The following is a 24,880-nucleotide window of genomic DNA, read 5'->3' on the forward strand; positions in this document are numbered from 1 at the left end:
CTTTGTTGCAGTTTCGCAAGAGTTGCCAGACACTTTCCTCCCCTTTAGGAATAATTTCTGTAGCGCATGAACTCTTTTGTGGATGAAGGATGTTATGATAGCCTCCAATAATACAAATGAAAGTAGTTTCCATGTAATCATGGAAAATCCAAAAATAAAAGCTTACGCAGCAGGGCAGTTTTCAGTCGCCGACTACTGTCTCCTTTTTCTTCTGCTACGCTAAATGTTTATTCTGCTCTTGGAGCTCCCAGCTGGCATCAGGCAGAAATTATAGTTGTCTGGTGATGTGTCTGTACATGTCACTTCTGCTTTTACCACTCTACCTCTGTCCAATGTCTCGGTTAATGTTGATTGAAATATGGGCACTGTCTGTCTGCAAAACCACTTTGTGTCAACATGTCAATAGCCGCACAAGGAGAAATAAGTCAAAAAACTACCACATTGTCAAATCACACGGTACACAGAGCCGAGCGCAACGGATACGCCGGCCAGCGGAGAATTTGCGGGGTTTTGACAAGGATTTCACGCGGCACATCTTATGTTTCGGAATTAATCCCGCTGCAAAATTATGGGTTCTTTTCATCCAAAACTCTCATTGCCATGGTTACAATGTTTAAGCCTGCAAGATGAGCAGAATGAGGTGTAAGAGAGAAAAAAGGAAGACAGTGCCAAGCTTTGATTCCCGTACCGTTTCAACTGCGATCAAATGGAGGAATCTAATCATAACAAAGGACAAATTCCATTTTGCCAGGGCTCATTGTGCTGTGAATGAAGGGAAGAGGGGGGTTTGCCGAGTTATAACAAAGTGATGGGGTCTGATGCTTAATTAAAGCCCAATTTAACATTCTACATGAATTTCTGCTGGCTAAGGAGGATCTGGGTCCTGAAAATGAACAGTTTGGAAAGAAAAAATGATAAAAATCCTATCTTTGTGTTTCGTTTTTTTCTTCAACTATGTAGCTTGGTCACACAAGTTTGCAAAAGTATCAGGCAGGGGCTATATATTGTTAATGTTTACACGCTAAGCAAATGGTAATTTGTGGACTGCCCTCTGTGTTTTCTAGCTGTCTGAGATGAATTAGACTCAGGCCAGAAAACATTTCCTGACTCAGGCTTCACCCTGCTCGCACACAATCCTATGGCATAGGCCGTGGTCTGACTGTCTCTGTGCATTAACTCACGCTCCTCAGCGACAGCATACAGGATTAAGATGCGCAGGACGCATATGTGGTCCTCAGCAGATAAGTCTGAGCTCATAGGTCTTCCAGAACCAACATGATCTCATGGTGCGTATCAATAGTACGATTGTGAAATCTCGTGGGATGGATAAAATGCTTCACAGTTTTTTGCGTGCATATAACATGGACTTTATGGTGTGCATATGACACACTCTTGGGTAGGGTTAAGGTGTTGGGGTGGGGTTCATACGTATAATACGCCATAAAGTGTGTATCATATGCACGCGAAACACGCGCACCATATAGACGCCAAAACCCATTTTGGTGTATACATTCCACGATTGCACACTCGTACTATTTATATGCATTTTCGTGAGATCGGGCTCTCCAGAAAACAACCAAAACAACTAGAGCTTCTGTGCTGCCTAAATGACGACTTATAAAATAACAAAAAAAGATACTAATATTAGGGGTTGCACCGACTAGTCAAATAAACAACTAGTCGACCTTAATGCTCTGTCACGACGCTTTAAGCTTGACTTCGACTAGTTGCTGGCCTATAGAGGGGAAACAGGATAAGCAATTCCTGACATGCAGGCTCTGTTTTGAACAGTTAAAAATGACATATAAATGCATACTCCGTGAGCTCTCCACAAGACATGTTTGATTACCATCATGCTGATCGGGAGAATGCACGCTTATTGTACACGTAAGTTAATCATCACGCTTAACTGCGTGCTGCATATTGCAACACACACAGCCGATCGCACATCACGCGGAGATCGTGCACGCCTCACAAAAAAACCGTTCAGTAGCGCAGAAATGTATTGTCAACACTGTTCTGTGATTTATCAAAAAATAGCTTAAAAACTGACACGTTCTAACATATATTTCTTGATAACTAAAACTCACAGCTTCACTATTAGTATAGTAGAGAGACGCTGCCAGGTAGAATTAATTCACACACAATAACTTACTAATGCCTTCATATACATGTAATCTTTATTGTGCTACTTTATCTGTATCTTATTAAGAACGAACAGAAATCTGTGAGAAATATAACAAACATAAGACAAACGAACTGATACAAAAGCTGTCATGTAGGATCAATAACCTTATGGGCAGCGCTGTGTCATATGACATATCAGCTGTGTACAGTGCCGCCGCTCCCACCACGAGCATCACGGGCTGCGCGTAGGGCACCAAATGCTGAGGGGGGCACCACGATAAATTTCTGTCAGGGCAACGTGAACGTGCCACCTGCGGGCACCATTAAAAATGATGCGTAGGGAATCAAGACGGCCAGCGGCGGTACTGGCTGTGCACAAGAAGACCCGAGTTCGAGTCAGCTCAAGGTTGGTTTATTTTATTTTTAATTAAATGACGTCATCAGCAACTAGTCGACGTCGACTCGACTTTCATCACATAAATGTCGACTTTAAACAAATGAAAGTCGTTCAACCCCTAACTTATATAGTGATTGTCAATTTCAAAACACCGAAATTTGTGAAGCTTCGGAGCTTTATGAGTCAGTGTATCGAAACAGCGGTTCATATAACTAAAATCACGTGATTTCAGCAGTTTGGCGGTTTGACACACAATCTGAAGCGCTAATTCGATACACTGATTCATAATGCTCTGAAGCATCAGAAAGCAGTGTTTTGAAATCGGCCATCACTATATGTCATTATTTAGGGGTATTTTTTGAGCACAAAATCTATTCTCGTTGCTTCATAAAATGAGGGTAGCTCTACCCTGTAGTCAGATGACATTCTAACAACATCTGTAGTGCCTTTTATGGGTCTTGAGAGAGGAAATGACATTGGTGTCAGAGGAGGCCTTTCTGAGCCATCAGATTTCGACACAAATATCTTCATTTGTGTTCCAAAGATGAAAGGGGGTCTTACGGGTGTCAAACGGCATGAAGGTGAGTAATTAATGACAGAAATTTCAGTTTTGGGTGAACTAACCCTTTAAATGTCCTGTGAGCAGTGTTACAGAGTTACATTATTTCATTACAAAATAAACGTTAATCGGTTACAGTTACTGAGTAATGTTGAAAATGTGAAAATATGAACATATTTTTTGTAAAAATCTAGGATATGTTGAAATCAAGCTAGCTTTAGGTCTGGCAGATCATGTTAGTCAAGGTCAGTGCTGATTTTAGAAACGCCTATTAAAGCATATCTATATATGGTTCATTCAGTATATTCAGCAGCTTATCGTTTTGCTCACAGGCTAATTACCCTCCTCCATCCCCAGCTCCTTCTGTTGCCCAGTCAGGATTTGACCTTCTGCAATTCCTCTTCAATCAGACTCATTTCTCGAATTATGTTGTTTAATTTAAGCAAGGCAAGGCAAGTATATTTATAGTTTATTTATATAGGCAAATGTATTTCAATTTCATACACAATGATAATTCAAAGTGCTTTACATTGAAAAGCCATTGCAATAATGATACAATTATCACAACATAGGCAAAAAAATAATATAAATAAAAACAAATACCATGCATAAGAAATAAGAATAACAATCATATTTAACTAAAGGCCAAAATACTATTATTGGCTAAATTCGGGGCTCCCTTGTCTGAACAGAAGAGTCCGAGATTTTCGGTTTGTGAGGCACACCAAAAGCAAACTGGCTTTCTAGTGACCTCCTTACCTTCTATAAGGAGGAGTTTTTCCGACACCTTCTGCCTCTGATGGCTTCCAGTGTCCCTCCGACCCCTCAACGGAGTGGAGTTATCACCCACTGCCTGCCTCTGACGGATTTCAGCAATACATAAGCCGGCATCCAAGGACCTGGTGTTCCAGAATCATGTCTGAGTGTGTATGTAAACTCACCGTCTCACTTCACAATCTTCTCAACTCTTCCGACCGGACAGCCCTAACTAAAATATAAATAAAATCTAAACCAAAAAATAAAACGAATTCTCTCCCTGCACAGCTCTGCCAGAGTTCTTGCCCATAACAGAACCATATCGTCAATCCAAACTGTATGCTAATTGTCAAACATCTTTGAAGATAGTGGTCCTGACAAAATAATATTAATTTGTTGCTTTGCCTATTTTTGATGTGCACGATGACCCATTTAAAGGCTGTTTAGTAAAGCGATGCTATTCTGATGCTTTTGATTGGTTCTTGAGTGATTTTTAACTGAGCGGGGTGAAGTGGGTTATTGATTATGTTGATCTTGGATTTAACTTTAAAATATTAAGATTTTAATAGTTGAATTTGGAGAAACGTGTTCGGTTTTATATACGAAAAAGATGAGTGTGACTACGCCAATGTATTATTACAATGGTGTTTGTACATATCACAGCAGTTCTAAAATGAGTGGCGCTTAACGCTCCATCACGCTTTGTAATAACGTACACATACACCTAACCTACCTGATAGTGTTAACAAAAGCAAATTTGACATAAAAATGCAATTGCTGAAGCAACCATGCTATTTTCGCTTATTTCTAGAAGTCTTTGAGCTCTTAGCATCGCAAGTAGGGCCTACAATTTTGTACTAGCTGAGTTACTGAGCAAGCTTAGTATGTCAGAAAAGTCAAACACATTTAACCACATCCGGTTAGTGGTTGTGTGATACAAACTCCAAAATGTATTTGTTTACAAATCATGCACTATGGTAAAAAAAGAAAAAAGAAGTTCTGAGGTCATAATATAATAGGTGTAAGGACCCACATGAAAATAAGTCTTTACTTTTTCCCATGTTATCAAAACGCTTGATGTTTAACTGCCTTTAGTGTTCATTGTTTTTTTTGTGTTTTTTTTTTTTTTTTTTTTGCAAAGGTTACATGCTACTTTCAAATTTGTTGACATCAAGGTATCCGTCACTGTAATGTATAACTTTGCCCCCCTTTTGTAACACAATTCACATCAGAAACATGCACCCAATGCCTTAAAATGCTACCTAAGGAGGCAGTTCACCAGGAACAGAGTGTATAGCTATTCACTTGTACTAAACCACATAGTCCAACACCACATAATCATAAACAATAGAATCTGCTCTAAACCAGAGACTTTAAACTCTACAAAGTACACCACTGCAATACAGACACAGAATAATGACATACCACCTTCAGAAGAACAATTCCATTCAGTGCAGTCAGCAGAGCTTCAGGACAATATGCTAGCCTCGAAATGACAAACTACTGCAAAGACACAATACACTCACTGCCATGTCATCACTCAGACAGAGAGCAAAAATCACTGCTGGAATTACTGTAAGAAAATAAGGTTCATTTTTATTATTATACATACATACAGAAGAAGAGGGATGTGAATAAATGATGATAAATGTTTGAAATTTGCTAATTTGTTTGGTCAGTGACGGTTTGAGACATTTTGGTGTTAATATTTTAATCAGAATTTTAACCTAGTAAAATATTTTAGAGCTTAGCATAACCAGTAAACTTTATATTTATTAAATTCATTTTTTTTATTGCTTTACATGTATATCACACTTTTAAAATTAGGCTTCGTATATACAGGTTTTGCAAGACAGTGGGAATCATGGTTCTTCAATCTTCTGGCCCTTTTAGAAGTTTTCTGGTTGAAAATCAGATTTAGGTCTGTGTTTAATAAATATGCCAGTAATACATTTAAGTAATAATTCACAAAAAAAAAAAAAAAAAAAAAAAAAAAAAAAAACTGATATATTCACTATATGATATAAACAATATAAAGATATACAATATTGGATGACCTGTCATTTTCTCCAATTAAATTCAGAGAAGACTGTGGTATTACTTATCGGTACTTAGAAGGATGTACTGTTACTTCATACGCTACAGTTAAAGACTTGGGTGTTATATTAGACAGCAACTTGTCTTTTTAAAAATCCTTCCAGAAACATGCTATCGGTCTCTGGTGCAGAAAAGTTAGTTAATGCATTCATGACCTCTAGACTAGATTATCATAATGCATTATAGCTGGCTGTCCTGCATCCTCAATAAACGAGCTACAATTAGTCCAAAGTACAGCTGCTAGAGTGCTTACTAGGTCAATAAAATATGATCATAACACCAATTTTATCATCCCTACACTGGTTACCTATTAAAGGGTTAGTTCTCACAAAAATGAAACTGATGTCATTAATGACTCACCTTAATGTCGTTCCACACCCGTAAGACCTCCGTTCATCTTCAGAACACAGTTTAAGATATTTTATATTTAGTCCGAGAGCGTATGCAAGTGTATACACACTATACTGTCCATGTCCAGAAAGGGAATAAAAACATCATCATCATCAAAGTGACATCAGTTAGTTAATTTGAATAAAGATTCAAACTGCTGAAATCACGTGACATTGGCAATCCGAATCACGAATCAATACGCTAATTCATAACCGTTCAAATCTTTATTTGAGGATTGAAAACAAACACGGAATAAAAGACAATGCTGAATAAAGTTATAGATTTTGTTATTTTTGGACCAAAATATATTTTCGATGCTTTAAGAGATTCTAATGAACTAACTACCTTTCTGGACATGGACAGTATAGTGTGAATACAATCTCAGACTAAATATAAAATATCTTAAACTGTGTTCTGAAGATGAATCATGAATCAGCGTATTGATTTATGATTCAGATCGCGTGTCAAACTGCCAAATTGCTGAAATCACATGACATTGGCGATCCAAATCATGAATCAATACGCTGATTTGAGACCGTTTGAATCTTTGTTGGAGGTTTGGAAAAAAAAACGCGGAAGAGAAGACAATGCTGAATAAAGTCATAGTTTTTGCTATTTTTTGGACCAAAATGTATTTTCGATGCTTCAAGAGATTCTAATTAACTAACTGATGTCACATATGGACTCCCTTTCTGGACATGGACAATATAGTGTGAATACACTTGGATACACTCTCGGATTAAATATAAAATATCGTAAACTGTGTTCCAAGATGAACGGAGGTCTTACGGGTGAGGAATGCCATTAGAGTCATTAACTACATAATTTAAATTTTTGGGTGAACTAACCCTTTAATGCTTTAAACAGCAGCTATGCTATTTCCCTGTTCTGTTTTATCATGGGACACTCATCCCGAGGAAGGAGGTTTGTCAGCTCCAGTCTGCATCCAGCCTCTTATGAAGACTTCGGATGACCAACACCTGTGAAGAGAGACTCCAAATCCCGACTTCAAATGACGCAGCTCTGCATCAACACGCACACATGCTCATTCCTATATACCCTAATCATTAACAACATGTATTCTTATTTCACTTATTTCTGTGCCTTATTTGAATTGTTACATTGACTAATAAAACATTGTTAGCTAATGTATGTGCTTTTGTATATGTGCTTTTCTGAAATGCATAACATGGACAAATCACTTTAAATTGTAATGTAGACATGCATTTTCTGTAAAGCTGCATTGAAAAGAGCTCTACACAAATAAATGTGAATTTAATAATATACCGTCTACTGCACATTCCTGCAATTCCTGAAAATTGCGTTCTTTAAATTCAGGCCAAGCGGTCAATCTGTCACCAAAGACTGCTAGACTGGATATTCACTAAACTCAACCTAAACTCAACTAAACCAACCCATCACAAATCATTTTTTTTTTTTATTAAAACAAAATAAATAAATAAATAAATAATCTTTCAGTATGATTTACTTATACTCACTCACACATTTTTCCCTGAACAGTGGTACCTCTTGTTCATAAGCTTGTATGTTTAATTCAAAGTGAGATACTGTATACAAATCAGAAAGCAAAGCAAAGAGCGAGTCAAGAATGTGACATTTAGTGAACCGGAGCTGGTGGCTGCCTTGAGCAGCGGCACACAGAATGTCGCTGCAAAGAGATGAACGCTGAATCACACAGCCATGCCCTCTTTCTGCCTCCCTCTATTTCACGTTTCTTTCCTTTTCTTTCTCTCCCTTTCAGCTCTGGCCTTCACTAGCCCACAGAAAGGCTAAGTCCTCAAAGGCTTAGTTCAAACAGACTGAGCTGCAGAGGTCTTAACTACGGAAGACTTTCCTCTGAGGGGCCGGATTCCAAAAGGCTGATTTCTGAGAGGAATTCTTTTCTGGAGAAGAGAAGTCGTCGTCTTAAGGCTGGTAAGTCCCAGGTGTCCAGGCCAGAAAGTGGCGCTAGAAATTTGGACAGGAGACAGATGGGGTTTGTAATGGTGGTGGGTTCAGGAGAGGTCAACGTCGTGGACAGGCCGAGGCTCTTCCACAGAGGTGATGATCCACATGACCGCACGTCCCGAGAGGCTGCTGACAGTAAAGGCTGCTGCAGAATTTATGGTTCTCCTCAATCATCCCACTGCCAAGACTATATAACAGATTTAACCAGTTGACTTTGGCCAACTCAGCTTGAGATTCATGGCTTTTTATCCAGGGTACGGCTGAAAGCAGAAGATGCTCTCCCCGCCACGGCGACTTGGAGAGGGCCGCGTCCGGAGAAATGAGCAAATAAATCAAAACCACTCATTTCCCTCCAGAAACTCTGCAAAAGTCACAATATTCCACAAACAGGATGATTGCATGCCTAATGGAAAATCTGACCATTAAGTATGAAATGAGATGAATAACAATGGCGCACAGCATCTCTGCGTGTAGCTGAATCAAAACGCGTGGTGCAGTCGTTACCCCACTGAGACCATCACACACCCGGACATCCCTCAGCACCACTGATGTTTCATCAAAATGATGAAGAGGAACGTATGCTGACTCAACATTCTCACAGACCGGGCTGCAATTTATTAGAAGTTTACATAGTCAAATACACTAACAGAAAAGTTTGTGGTTATGAATGCTCTGGTTTGACTCTCGAATGGTCAAAAGCGTACAGGAACTTATCAAATAATGTCTATATTAAGACTAAAGTAAAATAAATACGAATCATATTTTTTTTCTCTCTTCTGCACACCAAGGCTGCATTTACATAGTCACTGCTTCTGTTTACTGTTTTCATATTCACCCTTCTCTTTACTATTGTTGTGAAAACTAATTCTTTAATGGTCCTGCAAGTTCCATAAGCTTTGTTTGGATGCGAGGTGGCATGTGACGTCACAAGTATAAGGCTGGGTAATTACACACATGTAAGATTTGGTTTGATTTCTATTCACAAGCTTTTCTATTTGATTATTTTAGATATATATCAGATACAGTACATGGCAAATGTTCTCAAGGAAAAAAATTCTCTCAACTAATGCTGTAAACTGTTGGGTGTCGGTTGGTACTACATTACTGTAATATTGAAGGTTAAAATTAAATTTGTATACAAACACTTAAATTACAAGCAAAAAAAAATGATTATAATAAAGTTATAATACTTATACTAATCATATGTGTACTAATCATATTCTACTACTATTGCTTTTTTTAAATATAAACATTTAAATGGTATCTGTCATAGAAACTTCAATGATTTATTCAAACATGCATTAAATATTGAAGAACATTAACAATTTTAATTAATATGTAATGTGGTGCATATATTTATCATAACGTGATGACATTGTTTCCATGCTGCTTTACTGATGTCTTTCCACGGTTAAAACACTGATTGAGTGATTACATGTGACGTGATATGGATTTCGGTAAGTTGTACCCTATCTTTTAACATACCTTCAGATGTTCATTCGTGTTTATTTCATGCTGTAACTGGAATTAAAACAGATGAGTTCACATGTGCACCGTGCTGCCGAGCTTGAACTGACTCTACTGCGATCTGTCACGCCACATTAAACGGTGCCAAAAGAGTAGGTTTTTTTTTTAATTGTTTTATTTCATAATGAAATGGATGTCATTTGAAATCAAGACATTGTATCATATATGCGATTTACTGGATGGGAGGCGTGCTACAATGTTCCGTATATTCATCAACCGAAAACAGGATAGACTATTGATTCTTGGTATTAAAGAATCAATATCGGTTCGTAATGGTAAATGGACTGCATTTATATAGCGCTTTTATCCAAAGCGCTTTACACTTTTGCCTCACATTCACCCATTCATACACCGACGGCAATGTCAGCCATGTAAGGCGCCATCCAGCTCGTCGGGAGCAACTGGGGTTAGGTGTCTTGCTCATGGACACTTCGACACTTGGTCAGGTGGAACCGGGGATTGAACCACCAACCTTCTGGTTTGTAGACAACCTACATGAACCACTTAGCCACTGCCGCCCCAGTAATAATGATAATAGATAAAAATATATATATATTTTTTTTTTATACCAGCCCTAATAACAATATTGCGATGCCACATTGACATTGTGCTGTTCCTGGCTGTGGAAAAACATCATATTTGCATAAGCTGCCAAAGGATCCCAAAGTCAAAGAAAAATTGAATTTAAAAAACAAAAACAAACAAACAAATGGCCTAGCCATGTCAGTGCTGACCAGTGTTACCAGACGTACACACACACAAAAAAATCTTTTTGCTCAGTTTATTAAAATAAAATAGGCTGAAACAATAATGAACGGGACAGCAGTACTGACTGGATCTCTTCCCTAATCGTCCATCTTGTTTTTAGGCATTGACGAAAATGACAGTAGATTTTTTTGTCATAGTTTTTGTCACCCAAAACTTTTTTTAATCAGTTATCGTCTTATTTTTGTCAGTGAAAATTATAATTGATAAAAAGTATAATGAAAATTCTTCATCAACAGAATTAACACTGGTTAGGTCATAAATATATTTTCCTCAAAACCCACAAAAAAGTAACAGAAATGTATTGGTAGACACCCTGACATAGTCAATGAGTGCCACACACAGCAGCCACAATTTACAGTTCCTCCTGGACTGAAACAATTATTGTGTGGTTACAATCCCACAAAATAATTAGCCTACTGTAATTATATCCTCTGACGTCAGCTGAGCTCTAAATTATTTATGTTCCTTATTATCGTAACGTTATGTTTTTTTGAAACGAGGTAATTTAACACCTTATTTCGTAGTGCTTTGCAGACTCTGCTCTGGCTGTGTGTTTTCATTAGTTTTGGAGGAGGTGTGGCTTTGGAGATGCTCCGAAGGAAGGGTGATATTGCTAGCCTCTCCATAAGGACCCTAGCTTTAACTCTTTCCCCGCCAAGCACAGAATTTTCCGGGTTTCCATGTTTTCACAGTTAGACGCTAGGGGCACTATTACATATCTTCTGAATGAGTACTGAATCTCCTGATCAAAACACATGTGAGGAAGACGCAGTAAACAGATGCAAGGGAAAAATAGCAATCATGATCATTCAACATCATATAAATCAAAACTATCTATAGATCTATAGCCATAGTTTTGATTTATGTTGAATGTTGAATGATGATGATTGTTATTTTTCCCTTGCATCTGTTTACTGCATTATAATGTTACTGCATTAAATATCGACCCAGGACGAGCTGTAGGTCTGTGTAAGCATTAGGGGTGTTGATGGACTCAATTTAGTCCATCTGTGTTTGATAATCTTTCTGAATCTGATCTGAATGCAGTTTTTGACAAAAATTTGATTTTGTTCAAAGTGTTGCTTTTTGTTTAATGAAACTTACCCATATTCAAGTGTTGATAAAAAAAAGGAATGCAAACAGTTTTTTGTTTAAAAGAAGAGAGTCAGCTCTTGTTCATGCTTAGATATTCCTAAAACTAAATATTCTATGGGCTATTACATTTTGGTGAAAATGGTCAAAATCCCTGGCGGTGGCTGGCAACTTGCTGGCAGGGAAAGAGTTAAGCTTGCTATAAGGATTTATATATCAGAGCAATCAGGTTGGATTTGGCAGGAAACTTCCGGTCTACATCAATCTTTCATTTGTCATGTCTGTAAATAGAGAAAAGAGATTCTGGCTATTAGGGTGGCAGATATGCTACTGGCTTAGTCAACATATTTTCAGATATTTATATGCTTTTTTAGACTTTTCTTGCTATCAAGGTGTCTTGGTGTAGAATGACAGATTCACTCCAATATTGGGATCACAGACAAACATGGAAAAAAAAAGAACAAAGGAATAATTTCTACCACAGATGGTAATAGATAAAGTTATGCAGTGCAGAAAAAAAATATATAATGAGAAGAAATATCATTACATTTTTCCATTCCTTCATTTATTTGTATTCAAAAGTAATGCATGATGATTTTTTTTTTTTTTTGTGTAAACACATTTAGAAAACTGTTTTGAAGCTGTAAACATTATTTAAATGTTAGCTAAAACTAGAAAAAACATAAGATGTGTAAAAGCAGTGAAAGGTGAAACAGTGTTAGACTGAATGAACGAGAGGGTGAGAGATCTTTAAACTTCTGTGCCTGGGAATAATCTTCTTCCAAGTTTGATTAATTGTTGCAATCTAAGCAGAACTTGTTTTTTTAAAGTCAAAGGCTGACATTTTCGTGGCATTCATTTGTAATGCTGTACTCAAAAATCACAGGTCAACAGGTAATTAGCACTTCTATTTGCAAAAACTCTGCAGAATGTATATGTATGAAAAAATACCATCTGGAAGATGTCCCCTGAGAAGTTTGATTAGTGTTTTATTTTCTTACTGTAGGAGTTTGTCAGATATTCTTATGATTTAATCTTTCAACCTTACCTGGTGTTTGTCTTTGTTAATTAAGGCATAGATTGGTAAACATTTGAATGGCTTAACATACATCAATAGGAGGTCATGTTAAAAAAGAGTAAATAAAAGTGTCCAGTAATACTGACAGTACATTTACATGGTGGCAGTGCCAGAGACAAACTTTTTGAATACAAAACTAAGATGATTTTAAAACAGCTTTGCCTACTTTTTTCTGCAATGTACACCTTAGTACAAACTGCAATTGCCAGATGTCACCACATGCCAGGGTCAGAAAACAACTTTTCCATTAAAGGTCCCTTGCAATTGATTTCCTGGTGTATTTGTCTTTTTTTAACCTTCATACGTGCAATTTTTATGATTTTTTACGATTTTTATTCAGTATTTTACTGTATTTAAAATCTTAAATTAGTCAGAATACTATACTGTTACTAATAAAATGTTAGCATTAACAAAATACATCTCTACACTGTAAAGGTGAAAAAGAAGCTGCATCTGAAATAGCACTTCCACAGACGTTACTATGTTACTTTTTACAGGAATTCATTACAGGGTCATTATTGTCAATTAATGCTCTTGGTATTGTAATAATGATTATTAATATTGAATAATAAAATAGCCTACATAAAAATGCTTTTGTGTTTGGAGGAAATTGCACGCCATATTCTGGCTAGACAGATAAAATAATCTAAAAAACATTTATTAATGCTTTTTACACATTAGAAAATGAAAACTTCACCTAATCTTACCAGCACGATGAATAAATTATATAATTAATTAGAATAAACGTTATACAGAGAGGGAGAAGAGAATGTGACTAATCGTGAAGCTGTCCATAACTTGGGTCTCATGCAAGTTTAAAGCTACAATGTGTAACTTTTTTAGTTTATTCTTAGCTAAAACACTTAGTTCTTTCAGAAATATATGTGCTCATTAATGTATATTTACTTCTTTCAAGTAATAAAGTATTCTCGTAAGTTTAAAATATGCCATTGAAAATACATACGGGTGAGGGGTTCGAATGCCGGTCACCATGTTGCCCCTCCATCTTGAAAGTACATTAGCCAAAGAGGGACATACCCGTAAATTCAAGCTTCGCTTTTCGCGTTTTAACACTCGATGGCACTCATGAACGAGGTCGAACTGGAAGCCATGTTAATCTTGGACTAAACCGACCACCGTAGGAGTAACATCAAAATTGGAATTGAGAGGAACAGAAACTAATATTCACTGGATTTTCATATACCTTTACACCGCTAGATGGGGGAAAATATCACACAGTGTAGCTTTAAGCACTCTCACAATCACTGTCATTAAAATCACGAAAGCTGACTTCACTGCAACATAAATCTCTTACACCGAATCAGCGCTGATGGTAGAATTCGGGAGTTTGAGTCAGAGAGCGTGCGCAGCCGTGCACTGAACAAAACTCTTTATTTCAGGTAAGACAAATCTGGACGCCTCTGATTGGCCATTACATTCACTAGCACAACAAAAACATGTGTGATTGGTTCTCTAATGCTCAATGCCGCAAAATGCTGCATTCTGTGCAGAATTCAGATGGGCCCCATAAGTTTAGTTGTCCACACTGACTCGCGCATGTGATCTGCTCTGAGCTCTCATGTCTCTAGACCGGAGCAGACTGTGGGTGTGCGCAGCAGCATTGCACGTGGAACTAATGTGAAATCATGCTTCTTTCGCCTCAACTGAAAGCATATACATTGTCTGAATCATTCCCTGTCCCGTCTATTCCACTTTGCGCCATTTACCATGTAGAAATTTGTAAACGTGAACAAGTGACCGATTTCAGCCACTGCTTCAGTGTCTATTTAGGGGACGGGACGCTTCAGATTCTAGAGAGCATTTGATTGGACAGGTGATGAGAAGCTGAAGTCCGTGGTAATGTCATACAAATCTTTGATCCATTTTAGAGGAAGTGAGACTCCTAAAAGAGAATTTTGTAATTTTTTTGGAACACACCAGCTTATTCATAACCTTAAGGCTAACATATTCATTCTAAAAGCTAACAAATGTTGTAGTTTGTTTAACCAACATTATCTCTTATACATATATTGAATTATATAAATATTTTGAAATTCGATTCTGTAGTGCAGGAAAACAACAACAACAACAGAAAACTGAAAAAAAAAACAAGTGCATGTTTTATATGAGAAGAAATGTAATCATTTAAATTTCCATGTACAGTATTTATACGGTCCTTTATGTATAAAGACATTTAGAAATCAGGTTTGAAGCTGTAATCATTATTTAAATGTTAGCTAAAACTAGAACAAATAAATAAATAAATAACACTACCAAATCAGTTCCACCAGAACATTACATAAGATGTGTAAAAGCAGTGAAAGGTGAAACAGTGTTAGACTGAATGAACGAGAGGGTGAGAGATCTTTAAACTTCTGTGCCTGGGAATAATCTTCTTTCAAGTTTAATTAATTGTTGCAATCTAAGCAGAACTTGTTTTTTTAAAGTCAAAGGCTGACATTTTCGTGGCATTCATTTGTAATGCTGTACTCAAAAATCACAGGTCAACAGGTAATTAGCACTTCTATTTGCAAAAACTCATGTATGTATGCAAAAATACCATCTGGAAGATGTCCGCTGAGAAGTTTGATTAGTGTTATATTTTCTGACTTTAGTAGTTTGTCATTCTTTTTTTCCGCTAAGACTAATCTGAACGCCTGATTGGCCATTACATTCACTAGCACAACAAAAACGTGTGTGATCAGCGGCGCAAAACGAAATCTGACAGAATGCGGCAGTCGGATGGATCAAATGAACTTTAATTATTGTAGTTTAACCAATATTATCCCTTAAACATATATAATGTTATATAAATAGAATAACACATTTCCATGACATTTCCTAAACATAGGAAATTGCTATTTTTCCAGGATTTCCGTGACCGTACGAACCCTGCCGTTTGTCTTCAGCCTGATGGAACACGCTGATGATGTGATGTCGGCGCGAGCAGGGTGTGCAAAAGTATGGAAACGCATAGGTTGACAGGCAGGTAAGACATCCTACCATTGCATTCGGACCGGATGCAATTGGACAAACCTTTATTTTTGGTCCTGAGACTTCCATAGAAGACACATACTTTTCTTTCTTTTTTTTCATATATTCAAACCACTACTATATTATTGATTGCTATCAAGATGTGAAAGGAGTTTCAATGACAAAAAAGTGTGACAAAAAAACATATCCTAACTTTAATATAGTGAATATTTATTTTTTTATGCACTCATTATATATATATATATACTGTTATTAGAAGTTTTACCCCCCAAAAAACAACAACAACATATTGTACCATATTTGCACACACAGATTCTCTTCAGTGAGACTGAATACATGTTAATACAAAAGCCGGACATGTTTGCTGTCCTTGTGCCTACAGTATTGCTGGACTGAAGATGGCCTCTTTCTCTCTCCTCGCATCAGTCCCCCCCTCTGCGCCCTGCCCCCTTTCATGCAGAATAACATGCATATGCAAATGAACCGTAAGCCCCTGCCCTCGCCATTCCACCATTCTTTCAGATGCACCTCAATAGCCTGCACATTCTAAACCGAAGGTATTCATGATGGACAGCCAATGCAAAAGTGTCCAGAATCTAATTTTATTTATTACATACTCGTATTTCCTCCCTTGCCCATTCCGCACAGCTAGCCAGTGGTCTGGGCGCATTCTTAATACGGTCGGTCCATTGTGGCCCAGCTTTGTTGTCCTCCTCACTCGCTATCATCCGTTCTCAGAGCAGACAATGGGCGGCGTTGACGCTGGACACGGCGGTCATGTTCTATTTGCCGTTGTGCATTATCTCCCAATCCCGTCCTTTTGCTGCCTATGCTTTGCGAGTGTCCCTCGCTCTGAATAGAGTCTAAAGCCATTATTGGAGGGAGAAGAGGGGAATAAAAAATGTGGTGGGTGAAAGTGGGCATGGACTGTTATATAGGCTACATTTGGGCTTGGCCACATGCATACTAATAACATCATTACAGAGCAGCTCTTCTGGAAAGCATGTTTACTTTGTTATGGTTTCCATCACCTTCCTCCCCTCCACCGCCAAATCGCTAATGCCCACCTCTTTCTCTCCCCCTCCCTTTCACCTTTTTATTCCAAATGTAAATAGCATGCAGGGCTAATTTTCTTATATTTTGCCAAAAAAAATTAAGTTACGTTGTTCCAGTAATTCTCTCTCCAGCGGGTGCACACTGTGTGGGTGGTGCTCCGCACAGCGAGCACTTCTTTTCCAAGGCATTGAACTTGACCCCGAATGACCTTTTTATAATGAGTGAATTGAAAACATCTCCCTTTGGAATGCAGCTTGTAGACACTGGCTAAGGCTGTTTTTTTCTTTCTCGACACCCCCTCTACACATCTCTGCTTTTGATGAATTAAAGGGGCAGTATCCTCATCCTCCTCACCTACACAGTAACGCGTGGCTCTCAAAGGATGGAAGGTCAATAACGCTGCCTTTATAAAGCAGAGTCCACTGAAGAGAGACAGAGGGAAGAGAGAAAAAAAATGCCGCTTTACCTTTAGGCGCAGAGGCAGCAAAAGAATCCATCCAATACCTGTGCTTTTATTTACAACATAAATACAAGCTTACAAGAGTGAGGTGTTTGTACAGGCTGAGCCATGGCTCAATTCCCCCCCATAACACTAAACACTTGAAAGCGGCAGCACTACAGTACAACACTGCAAACATCTACAGATCCACAGAAGTGTGATCACTGAAAACCCAAGTTCAAGTGACTAAGGAGCTCCATGCACTTCTCAGAAGCACCCTGGGACAAATCAATGCTTGACGCAAAGCTCAGCTTAGCAAAGCCTCTGTTAGCTGACTGTCAATGGTAATAATACTGTACCTGCAGCGCCGCTATCTATATTAGAGGTTAATGATATCCCTGAACTGAATTAGCTTTGTATGTAAATTATGCCTGGGCGTTATGAAGATACAGTGTGATGGTAGAAAAGTGTAATTTGGTAGAGATTCTGCTATACCCTTAGTACCACATTAGCATTGGCTTTAAATGGACAGGATTGGTTTTAAGTTATTTACATGTTAGATCGACAAAGAACATGGCATAATACGAAAATACAAAGTGGAATGTGTCCCAAACATCTCAAAAGAGACGAAATTCAGTCTAACTTGAGGCAGGGTTTAGTTGTAAAGAACTATTTGTTTTGTGTTATTAAGAAAAGTTTCTTAACTTTGATTGGCTGAGTGATCTTAAAGGGTGGGTATAATGCTCTCTCTTGCATTCTGACTTATGAACACTGTTAAAGAGGTGGATTCTCGTGTTAAACATGGCTAAAATTGAAAAGAAACATTGTTGGACATATGACAGTTCTGAGACAAATACACCATAAAAATAAAAAAAGTTTTTTTTTACCTTCAAATACGGCCCTGTTTGATGTTACACAGGGCAGAAATCCATATATGGGCACTTCTTCCGGATCGTGCGCCTGCAAGAGCAAGAGGGTACCCATTAGGGCTGTCAAAATTGCACAAAAATTACGCTCGAATATTCCCTCTAAAAAAAAAAAAAAAAAAAAAAAAACACGAATATTCAAACTTGAACATCTGATGCAATCGTCATTGCCATTATTGATAACTACTTGTATAGCTAGTCTATTTAGTTTAAACATATTTACATATATTACTTTACACAAAAACAGATAAATCAACTAGATGAAGCTGTTATCTGTGGGTATGAGCGATGAACGCAGCTGACGGTCTGGAGCTCACATCAGAATGGTCAAGACCGCAGACCTCACTCTCTCTCTCCCTTACCCTCACGCTCTCTCCGCATAACTGTTTAAATGAACAAACTTTGAGTGCTGATCAAGAGTTTTGTGCAAGAAATTTAAGGCTTCATTCAATTATTGAAACAAATATTATTAATATTAATTAAGTTTTACAGCATATTGAACGCTCCGAGCGAGCTGTGCTGTGCTAAACATGGAACTTTTCCTTGACATGAAACGGTAAATAATCAAACCAGTGAAAGCAGTGCATTTATCCTTTATTCGTGCAATATCTATTCAGTCAGTACAGTAACTTAGCCTACACTTTAGTAATGTTTCTGTTTAACAATAAATAAAATGAGGCATGGTATGCTAACTGTATCTTACATAGCTTGCAAACAACTTTATCTCGTGGCTTAACAATTTTACCTCCTACTGACCAAAATCCAAAGTGCTTCCAGACATTGCTTTTTAGATTTTGGAGGGTTAAAATTGCTTTCTCTGCTGCTCAGTTGGGCTCTGCACTTTTTTTGCCATCTTCCATACAAGACGTGTCAACTTTCAGCTGTGACCTGTCCCTGAACCCCATGCGTGCACTCGCAAAGCAGACAGCCACGCCTCTACTACCGCAGGCGTTTTTTCCCCATTTTTTTAATTTTAAATTCGAATATCAATTTTCACATTCAAAATTAATTTTTTGTATAAACTATTCAAATATATATTCGAATTTAGAATATTTGTTGACAACCCTAGTACCCATCGATGAGCTTCGTTCAGGTTATGGTTTTTAGACCACAAAATCTACAATATCACTAAAGAAGTGCGTTTTTGGTTGTGAGCAAATGATAACCTTGTTCATCGTCCCAAATAACCTAGCGTTAAGGAAACAGTAGTTTGTTTGTTCCCGGTCATGAGTCGAATGAGAAACTGCATCAACTGCACTAGTGCAAATAATGTAAACGGCATGAACGTACAGTGAATTTAAAGTAATCCATGTATAATGCCATGATGTATTGTATGTGTAGCTCCACCCACTGCACGCCTCCACAAGTTCGTCTGTTTTCATCAATAATGGGTACAGCGTATCTTTCTTTTAAAAATATGATTAATAAAAAAGACTCTTCGGAGATATGAAGGATGTAATACTACTCTATAGGTACTCAAGATTAACATGATATTGGCAGAAACTGTGTTATGTACCCTTTAACAAGTGATATTTTAAATCATTTACTAACTAATTGATTCAAAAACAGATTAATTCAGGAACTGAACATGGGGGGCTAAGACAGAAATTGCATACTCTCTGAGTAGGTACTTCTTTTGAATAAGTTTGCAACTAAAAAGACAACATTCTATATAATATTAATGTGAATGTAATTCAGAAATGCTATTCGTCATTGACATGTGACCTGCATTAGTAAGATTATTTAGATGCAACCACTGTCTTTGAGCAAATCATTGATGGATTGATTCATTCAATCTAATAGATTTGTTCAAAAACACAGAAACAAAATTACTGTCTCTGAATAAATAACTGATTAATTTGACTGAAAACACAAAACTGATTAATGGAATGAAATACTGCGTGTTGCTCGTAAACGCATTGGTTTATTAGACTGGGGCTTCATTTGTAAAAAAAGAAATTGTTGACGTAGCATAAACAGACGAATGAACCACCAATACTGAGTCTAAAAGTTTCCCAATGCTTATTTCTTGTTAATTGAAAGGTTGAACAACACCACTTTTGCTCATTTGATATTGCTTAATCACAACTTTGATGAAAGATTTCGGTCACATCACCACCCACATGGACAATACAGTCTCTCAGACGGTAGCATGAGGTCGAAGTTAGGTTTATTTGTGACCTTCTTCAATATGGAGTGAGCTGACACTGACTTTTTTTTCTCTTTTTGATGGCACTGATAGAGTCAGATAGCAGAAGCTGTGAGGTCCAGTGGCGTGTTCCTGTGTGTGTGTGGGTGTGTGTGTTGCTCTGAAGTCTGCTAGAGAGGTGCATTTGATCTTAATGGTGATATATTCTCCGTCAGCGCTGTCACGATCCATCACTTAGCACAGACCTGCCGCAGCTGCCCAGTTGAGGTGTGGCTTATTACACCACCTCAAAGCTCATGAATAATAAACAGGGTTGAAGAGCCATCTACGCTAAGACCCTGAGAAGCAATATCCCCGTGGCAACGTCACCTCACCCCCGGTCCTGCCACAGCCGTTCCTCTCTCTCTCCCCACTCCCTCCCGCTACGGGACTCCATGTTTATGCATGATGTCTGTTTCATATGTATCGGCCACATCATTTCTGCTGTTGTCCCAGGAACTGATGACACACTCTGCATTAGGAGCGATGACCTGCACACAAGGGCCCGACACTTGCTCCACTTTACAGCCATTGTCAAAACACTGCTGCATTATCCACACAAACACACACACATATACACACTTGAATGCAATACAACGGGTTGTTGTTTTTCATACATTTTCGCGAATAGAAATGTAATGTGTGTGCGGCTATACGGCATTTGCAGTTAGCTTACACTTCGTCTGCTTGTATCTTATCATCAACGCAGAAGAAAGAAAAAACTCAAGTAAGACAAAAAGAAAGGTGCTCTCTGACAATCATCCGCTCATAATTAAAGCTGCATTATTATACCTCACATCTTGCTTTGGTGTCAGAGCGAGATGAGAGTTGATCCAACCATTTTCAATTTTCAAAGTTTTTTTTTTTTTCCATCTCTCATTCGTTTCTACTGTTCCAGATCTGAATGGAAGAAAAGGAATACATAATGCATATTATGGACATGTCAAAAAACAGTACTTTATTAATATTTAATCTGAGGATGTGGATGTCTCAGTATTTCCATATCAAAACAGATATTACGTTTTGTTTAGTCCAGGGCTCTTATTTTTTTTAGCTGTTCTTTTGGTTTATATGGTTGTAGCACAGGTCCTTTTGCATGCCTGATTTGTTTTTGTTTTATGAATTTATGGCAGTGCTCTTGTTTCTGCAATATATTACACGGTGAGAACAAATGCAAGCTGGAATTTAAGAATAAGATATCATTGAAGAAATAAGACATACAAAGGAAATACATAAATACTATTATACATAAACAAACTACCGTTCAAAAGTTTGGAGTCAGTAAGATTTTTCAAATGTTTTAAAGTCTAAATGTTCCTCATGTCTGAATTAATTTGAGAAAAACTACAGTAAAGACATTACTATTGTGAAATACAGTATAAAACAATAAATATTGAATATGCAGATTCGGTGCACAGGATACATTTATCATCGACGTTGAACACAGTTGTGATGCGTAATATTTGTGAAAACTGAGCGTATAAGACTATGTGATGAATAGAAAGTTCAAAAGGAAATAATTTATTTGAAATATAAATCTTTTGTAACATTATAAATGTTGATCAAATGTATGCAACATTTTAAATATATATATTTTTTAAATTATAATAAAATGAATGGGTGAGTATAATATATTTAAAACATACAAACCGGCTATTCAAATAAAATAACTTAATATTCTGATCACTTATAGCGGGGTTTTCAAACTGGGGTTCAGAGAACATTTCAGAGAATAAAAAGAGCAAAAATGGCTCAAGTCTACCGAACATTCTGTTTCATTTCTAAATGTTTCTCTCCCTTCTTGCCGCTTACATAATTTCCAGAATTGGAAATGTTTGCTTTATATCTATCTAGTGAGTTTTTCTCACTATAGTCCCCTTTATCTTGCTCGCTGCACAATTCCTGTGTGCGGCAGTATTCTTAACACAGTATGTGAGCTGTACAGGAATTTTTTTTGGGGGGGGGGGGGGGGTCATATTTGGGGGTCTTTAGCATCATAAAGTTTGAAAACCACCGACTTATACCTGTGAAAATGTACTTAACTAAAATAAATTAACTAATATATTATATATATATATATATATATATATATATATATATATGTATATATATATATATATATATATATACATATATATATATATATATATATATATATATATATATATATATATATATATATATATATATATACATATATATATATATATATATATATATATATATATATATATATATATATATATACATACATATATATATATATATATATATATACATACATATATATATATATATATATATATACATACATATATATATATATATATATATACATACATATATATATATATATATATATACATACATATATATATATATATATATATATATACATATATATATATATATATATATATATACATATATATATATATATATATATATATATATATATATATATATATATATATATATATATATATATATATATATATATATATATATATATATATATATATATATATATATATATATATATATATATATATATATATATATATATATATATATATATATATATATATATATATATATATATATTAGTTTTTTATTTTTTTGTACAGAACTCTTTTAGGCGACACATGGAATAATTCTCAAATAAAGCCAAATCCATTAAAACAAAATAAATAATTAAGTTTTCCTAAGAAAAATACTAGTTCTACACTCTAAAAAATGCTGGGTTAAAAACAACCCAAGTTGGGTTGAAAATGCACCAACCCAACAATTGGGTTGTTTTAACCCAATGGTTGAGTTGTTTTAACCCAGTGGTTGAGTTGTTTTAACCCAGTGGTTGGGTTAAATGTTGCTTAAGACAACCCAATTGCTGGGTAAGAACAACTCAACCATTGGGTTAAAACAACCCAATTGTTGGGTTGCTGCATTTTCAACCCAACTTGGGTTGTTTTTAACCCAGCATTTTTTAGAGTGTATGTTCTGTATATTATTAAAATATCTTGCTTATTTTATTAATAAAACTAATGAATAACATTAAGCTTTTTTATGGCCAGTAAATGCTCTCAATTTACTCTGTAATAGCACAAATTTCAAAGTTGGCAAAAAATACCCATATACCACAACAATTGTTTGGGAGGAAATGCATCCCTACAAAGTGCATATAAAACCGGCGCCACTGCTAATGCTACACATTTTTACCCATTGCCATTTAATCGTCAGATTACAGACAGTATTAGGTTGAGATGTGATTTTTTTTTTTTTTTTAATCGGAAGAATGCAAGACCCAAACAGATTACATCTGTCTCCAATTACTTTATTTTTCACCTAAATTTGGACAGGTGGGAAAGTGTTCCGCTTGTACACTCGAAAGGATAAGAGCTCCCTCACATAGACAAATTTGTTTTATTCTTTTTTTCTTCTTCTCCTAATCTCTCTGCTTTCACTTTGATATATTTTCTTCCTCTTCTGTCTATCCATTGCTACTGTCTGTCCATTGACTGGCTCAGTTCCTCATTTTCTGTTTCTCCTGAAGTGCTTCCGTTTGCTCGTTTCGTACCTTCCTCCTTCAAACTGTTTTGTCCTTAAGCATTCCTTCACAACCTTCCCCCATTTGAGATCAGTGCCCCCCGTCTGAGCCTGCGCTGGCCCTCTGCCCCGTACACACATTTGTGTCTGCCTTTTGAGTGTTTTCAGAGGCCCATTAAACAGCGCCTTGGCAAGGCCCGACACACTCACCTCACCCCTAAGACCCACAGAATGAAGGAAGGTTATCAGATTCCCTTATCCATGCCAGACGCGCACACAAGTCTGGAGGTAGCTTGTCCATGTGAAAGAAGCTCTTTGCTTTCTTTGCCTAACATCAGGGTATGAAATCAAACTAAATTTCCCCAGCAGCCCCTGGGGATGTGAGGCGGGCTTGAAGCCAGCATGTCTGGTCACTGGCCGGATTCGGTACCACAAGCTGAAAAGGTGGGGCTGAACTAGGGTGTAGGGGTGCACCTCCTAAAACTGGGTATGCTACAACTGTGCCTTCTGCTGGCCAGTGGGAGAAACTCAAGGTGTGTGGGACAGACGCTCTAAAGACCACACTTCCAAACCTTAAAATATTTACTGTGCTTTTAGTCAACGGCAACGTTTTGTTTATACAGCGAGTTTGAAAGGCAGAGGAATGACAAAAGAATATGTAAACATTGCTTTTACTGAGGATAATATGAATGTGTTTATCAGAAACAAGCAATGTGACCTCTTGAGATAGGATCAATGACTAACTTACCAACAACACGGTGTACTGACCATACAGAGAAAATACCACAACCGAGAAAAATCATCATCACAATCACACTTAAACAACCAGTTGTCATGGAAATTGTCTAAAGTCATTGCTAATTTAGGATTTAACGGCTGCCAGGGAAGGAATGTTTCTAATTACCATAAAAAGGAGGCTGATGGGTAAATATAGATCCTCTGTGCTGCAGCGGTGGCTGTTTGATGCGACTATGC

At 37.0% G+C, this 24,880-nt stretch overlaps 1 long non-coding RNA gene across 12 annotated transcripts in view; it reads right to left on the bottom strand.

Moving 5' to 3' along the window:
* LOC137045543 (uncharacterized) overlaps window positions 1–24,880 on the bottom strand; it is a 407,625-nt gene that overhangs the window by 152,058 nt on the left and 230,687 nt on the right. For 9 of the 12 annotated variants that reach the window (XR_010898800.1, XR_010898803.1, XR_010898799.1 and 6 more), the window contains one exon: window positions 18,136–18,208. The exons of the other annotated variants lie outside the window; for them this stretch is intronic. This is a non-coding gene — a long non-coding RNA (uncharacterized lncRNA). The remainder of the gene's footprint in view (window positions 1–18,135; window positions 18,209–24,880) is intronic. 12 annotated transcript variants of the gene reach the window in all.

The sequence above is a fragment of the Pseudorasbora parva genome, chromosome 17, assembly GCF_024679245.1.
Source record: "Pseudorasbora parva isolate DD20220531a chromosome 17, ASM2467924v1, whole genome shotgun sequence".
Lineage (NCBI taxonomy): Eukaryota > Metazoa > Chordata > Actinopteri > Cypriniformes > Gobionidae > Pseudorasbora > Pseudorasbora parva.